This window comes from Papio anubis, unplaced genomic scaffold (genome assembly GCF_008728515.1).
Source record: "Papio anubis isolate 15944 unplaced genomic scaffold, Panubis1.0 scaffold1900, whole genome shotgun sequence".
Classification (NCBI taxonomy): Eukaryota; Metazoa; Chordata; class Mammalia; order Primates; family Cercopithecidae; genus Papio; species Papio anubis.
In genome coordinates, this window is record NW_022161912.1 from 2,544 (window position 1) to 9,783 (window position 7,240).

A 7,240-nucleotide genomic window follows, 5' to 3' on the forward strand; every position below is an offset into this window, starting at 1 on the left:
AATGAAGCTGCGGACCCTCAGGGTGAGTGTTACAGTTTTTAAAGACGGTGTGTTCAGAGTTTGTTTCTTCAGATGTTCAGATGTACTGGAGCTTGTTCCTTCTGGTGGGTTCCTGGTCTTGCTGACTTCAGGAGTGAAGCCGCAGACTTTCACAGTGTTACAGCTCTTAAAGGTGGCACGTTCAGAGTTGTTTGTTCCTCCCGGTGGGTTCGTGGCCTTGGCCTTGCTGACTTCAGGAGCGAAGCCGCAGACCTTGGCAGTGAATGTTACAGTTCATAAAGGTAGTGTAGACCCAGAGTGAGCAGCAGCAAGATTTATTGTGAAGAGCGAAAGAACAAACCTTCTACACTGTAGAAGAGGACCCAAACGGGTTGCCGCTGCTGGCTGGGGTGGCCAGCTTTTATTCCCTTATTGGCCCCACCCATGTCCTGCTGATTGGTCCGTTTTTACAGAGTGCTGATTGGTGCGTTTACAAACCTTTAGCTATTCACAGTGCTGATTGGCGTGTTTACAATCCTTCAGCTAGACAGAAAAGTTCTCCCAGTCCCCACCCAACCCATAAGCCCAGCTGGCTTCCCCTCTCTAGGGCACCAACCCCATTATGGGGGCCCCACCCTTGTTACCTCATCTAAACCTAATTATCTCCCAAATGCCTTACCTAATACCATCACAACGGAGGTTAGGATTTTGTGTGAATTTCAGAGGGACACTAGCATTCAGTCCATAATAGGTTTCATCTGAAGGCTCCACTTAGGGAAGATCTATTTCCAGGTCTACTCATGCAGTAGTGGGCTGGATTCAGCTCCTTGCTGGTTGTTGGACTGAAAGCCCATTCCCTGGTGGCTCTTGGCTGGAGGCCTTCCTTCCTTGCCACATGAGTGTCTCCATACAGCAGGTCAAAGGCAGCAAGTGAGAAAGCAAGAGAGGGCATGTAAGACATGAGCCATAGTCTTTTTAAAAATCTAATGTTAGAGATGCTATCCAACACTTTTGCCATGCTGTATTCCTTAAGAGCAAGTTGCAAAGTCCAGCCCACACTAAGGAAGGGAATACGGAGGGTTTCAATACCAGGAGGTAGGGATCATTGGGGCCCATTGTAGAGGCTGCCTACCCAGTGTCTTCTAGCTACATCCTTATCTTTTTAAAAATTAATTAATTAATTATTTTTTTTTGAGACGGAGTCTTGCTCTGTCTCCCAGTATGGAGTGCAGTGGTGCGATCTCGGCTCACTGCAAGCTCTGCCTCCCAGGTTCATGCCATTCTCCTGCCTCAGCCTCCTGAGTAGCTGGGACTATAGGCGCCCACCACCACGTCCGGCTAATTTCTTCTTTTGTATTTTTTTTAGTAAAGACGGGGTTTCACCGTGTTAGCCAGGATGGTCTTGATGTACTGACTTTGTGATCTGCCCGCCTCGGCCTCCCAAAGTGCTGGGATTACAGGCGTGAGCCACCACGACCGGCCATCTTTTTTTTTTTTTTTTAAGTCAGATTCTTACTCTGTTGCCCAGGCTGTAGTGCAGTGGCATGATCATAATTCACTGTAACCTCAAACTCCTGGGCTCAAGTGATCTTCCTGCCTCAACCTCTGAAATAGCTGGGATTACAGGCATGTGCCACTATGTTCAGCTAATTTTTAAATTTTTTGCAGAGGCCGGGCGTGGTGGCAGATCACTTAAGGCCAGGAGTTCAAGACCAGCCTGGCCAACATGGTGAAACCCCGCCTTTACTAAAAATACAAAAATTAGCTGAGTGTGGTGGTGCGTACCTGTAATCCCAGCTACCTGGGAGGCTGAGGCATGAGAATGGCTTGAACCCAGGAGACAGAGGTTTTAGTAAGCCATGATCATGCCACTGCACTCCAGCCAGGTGACAGAACGAGATTATGTCTCAAAATTGTTTTTTTTCTTTTTTTTTTCTTTCTTTTGCAGAGAAGGAGTCTTGGAGTCTTGCTGTGTTGCCCAAGTTGATCTCAAACTCTTGGCCTCAAGTAATCCTCCCACCTTGGCTTCCCAAAGCACTAGGATTGCAGTTGTGAGCTGCTGCACCTGTCCTTGTCTTGAACTTTACTTATGACTATGTTTTCCTGATAGTACCTGGGATTTGACTTTTGCTCCTAGGCCATTTCTTATTTTGAGAGTTTTGTCCTCTGGAGAACTAGGAATGAAAAGTAGTTTTATTTCAAATCCTGCAAGTCCTGGTTTCTTTATTGCTTCTTCTAAATCCTGATGAAAAATGGAACAGTTTCTTTTTTAGCTCACTGCACTTCTCTGGTACTATATCATAGGCATGCAAAAGGAACCATTCCGCCCTTTTACCATTCTATCTGGCAATCTCCATAACCAGATCCACATGTTCACTAGGTATCTTCTCTAGGTTTCACATAACTGCAGACTAGTGTAGCTAATTGTTCTTCCAATACCTACATCAATCCCCCTTTCTCCAGCCTGCAATAACAGTATCCTCAATGTTCTTTATTTTTTATTTTATGTTTTATTTTATTTTATTTATTTTGAGACTGAGTCTCTCTCTGTCGCCCAGGCTGGAGTGCAGTGGTGGATCTCAGCTCACTGCAACCTCCACCTCCTGGGTTCAAGCAGTTCTCCTGCCTCAGCCTCCCCAGTAGCTAGGATTACAGGCACGCATCACTACGCCCGGCTAATTTTTCTATTTTTAGTAGAGACAGGGTTTCACCGTGTTGACCAGGCTGGTCTCGAATTCCTGACCTCCTCCCAAAGTGCTGGGATTATAGGCGTGAGCCACGAGGCCCAGCCCTGCTCACTGTTCTTTAATAGTGTTCTTCAATAACAGACTCCTCAAGGTTCTTCCACCTTCCGTCCTCCACCTGATCCCAAAGCCCCTGCCATGTGTTTTAGGTTTCTATTACAGTAGGCATCACCCTGTTGATTTCTATTACCCCACTTCTAGGTATGTAATTATGTTTCAGTTATATATTGCTGTATTACAAACCACACTGAAATATAGTGACTTAAAACAACAACATTCACTTTTTTTTTTTTTTGCTAACAATTTTGCAATTTGGGCAGGGTTTGCTGCAGAAAGCTCATCTCTGTTCCAGATGGTATCAGCTGCAGCAGCTCAACTAGGGCTGGAGCAACCACTCTCAAGATAGTTCACTCAGAGGGCTGGCAAATTGATACTGGTTGTCTGCAGAGCTCAGCTGGGGCCGTAAGCCAAACACCTGGATTCTCCTCCATGTGGGCCTCTGATCATGGTCAGAGGGAAACCAGTGAACCTCAGATTCTTTAAGAGCTGAAAATCAGGGAGCTGTTGCACAACCATGTGAATATACTTAACACTACACTTAAAAATGGTTCAAATGGAAGGCTTAGGTGAAACAGTTTATGCCTATAATCTCAGCACTTTGGGAGGCTGAGGCAGGAGGATTCCCTGAAGGCAGGAATTTGAGACCAGCCTGGGAAAAAAATTTAAAAATTAGCTGGGTGTGGTGGCAAGAGTCTGCAGTCCCAGCTGCTCAGGAAGCTGAGACAGGAAGATTGCTTGGGCCCAGGAGTTCGAGGCTGCAGTGAGTTATGATCATGCTACTATACTCCAGCCTGGGCAACAGAACGAAATCTGGCAAAACAAACAAGTAGGCTGGGTGCAGTGGCTCATACCTGTAATCTCAGCACTTTGGGAGGCTGAGGTGGGAGGATCATTTGAACCCAGGAGTCTGAGACCAGCCTGGGCAACACAGTGAAACCCATCTCTAAAAAAAAAAAAAAAAAAAAACCAACCCAGCCTGGCTAACATAGTGAAACCTCATCTCTACTAAAAATACAAAAATTAGCCAGACATGGTGGCACACGCCTGTAGTCCCAGCTACTCAAGAGGCTGAAGCAGGGGAATGTCTTGAACCTGGGAGGTGGAGGTTGTGGTGAGCCGAGATGGCACCATTGCACTCCAGCCTGGGCAACAGAGTGAGACTCCATGTCAAAAAAACAAAACAAAACAAAAAAACCAAAAAACCCAAAGTGGTGAAGAAGGTAAATTTCATGTTATGTGTCTTTTGCCACAATGATAAATTAATAAATAAAAAAATCAGGGGAAGATGGAGAGGAGCTGGAGGTGAGTATGCATGCACCGGGTGAGGGAGAGAGAGGTGTCAAGGATGACAAAAACCAATAAAATACAGCCCCTCTGGCCTCAAGAACTTCTTTGGCTGAGCCGAAGGGTTAAGAGACAATCACAACACACGTGGTAGATACTGCAGCTTTCTGCTGCAAAGCTAACATAGGTACAAAGCTCATGCCATGCAAATCGCCTCAAAATAGACCTTTAATGTCTGCAGTTCCCAAAGGCAAACATTTAAGACATAATTATAGGTTTGGATTTCTTAAGGCAAGCCTAGAAATGCTGTTTCTCTAGCAGTGAGTAATAAAAAACTACAGGTGTGTGTACAATATTACCCTTTCAAGGTAATCTCGAAGGTCAGGCAATACGGTAGGTAGAGTGTTAGGCTGGGGAGAAAGCGGACTTTTCTGGTCTTCAGCACAACTATTACAGGATATAAAATCCCTTGGTTAGAGCGAAATTCCGTCTCAAAAAAAAAAAAACAAACTCTTTGTTGTCTTATAATTCTCAGGATGCCTGGGAACTATTGCTACTGAGGAGATCTTACTTTGGAATCTTTTTTTAAAGTCATAAGCAAGTTGTAATTATCATTTATACCCTGATTGAAGCTACATTTTCCTCCCCCAAACTCTTTGCCTTCAATCACCAAGTTTTACAAATAGCGAAAGTCTGTTTACAGATTTTCCTTGAGTTTTATTGGTAATACATTATTGCTCTTTCAAATAACTCTATTCTTCATGGAAAGGACAAAAAGCAGGAATCTCTCTTCCTGACATATTATCCCAACCCCATATGTTTTTCTGAAAACACCCTGAATGTCACTCTCACCACTGACTATATAGTATAGCCATTCCTGCATCAGTGTCGATTTTATTGTCTGATATGTCAAAATCAATGGTGTGATTTTTTTTTAAATTTTTTTGAGACGGGAGTTTTGCTCTGTCGCCCAGGCTGGAGTGCAGTGGTGTGATGTTTGTTGGCTCACCGCAATCTCTGCCTCTTGGGTTCCAGCGATTCTCCTGCCTCAGCCTCCTGAATAGCTGGGACTACAGGCACCCACCACCAGGCCTGGCTAATTTTTGTATTTTCAAAAATGGGGTTTCACCATGTTGGCCAGGCTGATCTCAGACTCCTGACCTCAGCTGATCCGCCCACCTCGGCCTCCCAAAGTGCTAGGATTACAGGCATGACTCACTGCACCTGGCCTCAATGGTGGGATTTTATCTTTTACTATTTGAAACCTTATCAGTTGTTTCATTCTGCACAAGGTCTCTATCTAGGGTTCTCCCTGCAAAATCATGACTAAAGACCACTGCTAGGCCGGTGGCTCATGTCTGTAATCTCGGCATTTTGGGAGGCTGAGGCGGGTGGATCACCTGAGTTTGGGAGTTCAGTACCAACCAGCCTGGCCAACATGGGGAAACCCTACCTCTACTAAAAATACAAAAACATTAGCCAGGTGTGGTTGTGTGCACCTGTAGTCCCAGCTACTGGGGAGGCGGAGGCAGGAGAATTGCTTGAACAATTCTCACCTGGGTGAGACATTTTCTTAAACAATGTTGCCTGGGCAACAGAGTGAGACTCTCAGAAAAAAAAACAAAAAAACAAACAAAAAAAAACACTGCCAAGACCCTGCCTAATGCCATTGCTGTGACTACCTGTTTTAAGACATCTCCACTGATTTAGTCCTTCCTGCTGGATCTTGGAAAAATCCAGTGATAACATTCAGGCCTAAGAATCAGTAACCCATCAGACTTAAAATGCTCATTTATTAAAAAATAACTGAGTGCCTCCTATGTGTTGGGCACTGTCTAGATGCTGGGAATATAACAGTGAATAAGCCAGACAAGGATCCTCTCCTGGAACTTATTTTTGTTTTTTTGTGACAGTTTCACTCTTGTTGCCCAAGCTGGAGTGCAATGGCGCAATCTTGGCTCACTGCAACCTCTGCCTCCCAGGTTCAAGCAATTCTCCCGCCTCAGCCTCCCGAGTAGCTGCTATTATAGGCGTGTGCCACCACACCCAGCTAATTTTTTTGTATTTTTAGTAGAACCGGGGTTTCATCATGTTAGCCAGGCTGGTCTCGAACTCCTGACCTCATGTGTTCGGCCCACCTCGGCCTCCCAAAGTGCTGGGATTACAGGCATGAGCCACCGTGCCCCGGCTGGAACTTATTTTTGTTTCTTATCCCAGAGATTTTTGACTTTTAACAATAGACAAAGTCCTGGCTTGGCTTAAAGACAAAGGAACCAGATTCTTTATTTGGAATTAAGCCATGCTTCCCTGGGTGGGGATAGGAGAGGTTCTCCAGGCATCCTGATATCACACAACGTAGTCCACCTGCTCCCAAGTGAAGTCTGAGTGGAACTATTGACTACATTGTCATTTTTGTTGGGCCCATGCCAGGCTCCAAGAAGACCATGCCCTTCTGTGGACTACGCTCCATAACAGGCAAGAATGGCCAAAGACACAGTGCTAGCATCATGGGCCACCACGGGGTCCTAAGACCACCACTCACCTATTATTGCTCGGGAAGACATTGCCCCCTCGTGGTTCCTCATGTAATTGAGGGAGAAGCTGGCAGTGCAAAGGGCTGCCAGTTAAGGCAATCAGTACATCCAAACACGTGCAAACTTTCCAGATTCACTGTAGCCTTGTCTCTTCTGAATGTCTTGGGTTGCAATTTCAATAGACTTGGTTTATTTTCATCCAGGATACATGTTTGTTCCCCTTAGAGAGAAATCACATTATGACAGCAATTAAAAAACATCTTTTCCCTATGGAAATCTTCCTGTTTCAAAATCTCCAAACCCCCAAGATAAACCCAGTATGTAAATCTAAGTATCACTACTGTTTTTCTCATAATGCCCTTAAAGCAAATATTTTCCTCGCTTTCCATAATTGGAAAGAGGATTCTGAGAGTATCTTGGCTCCATACCACTTTATTTTTTTGTCTTTTCTTTTTTTCCCCTCTTTGTGGAGAACAGGGGCTCACTATGTTGCCCAGACAGGTCTTGAACTCCTGGGCTCAAGCAATCCTCTTTCCTCTATCTCCCTAAGTGCCGAGATTCCAAGCGTGAGCCACCGTACTGCTTTAAACTCCCTAAAGGGAGGGTCCTTATCTGCAACGCCCACAGCCGCCCCCCCCC

At 45.2% G+C, this 7,240-nt stretch overlaps 1 long non-coding RNA gene across 1 annotated transcript in view; it reads right to left on the reverse strand.

Annotated features, from left to right (window-relative positions):
• LOC103886716 overlaps positions 1–7,218 on the reverse strand; it is an 8,296-nt gene extending 1,078 nt beyond the window's left edge. Inside the window, exons 1-2 of the long non-coding RNA XR_004181349.1 lie at positions 6,610–7,218; positions 659–882 (exon numbers count right to left, since the gene is read on the reverse strand). This is a non-coding gene — a long non-coding RNA (uncharacterized LOC103886716). The remainder of the gene's footprint in view (positions 1–658; positions 883–6,609) is intronic.
• Positions 7,219–7,240: the final 22 nt, after the last annotated feature.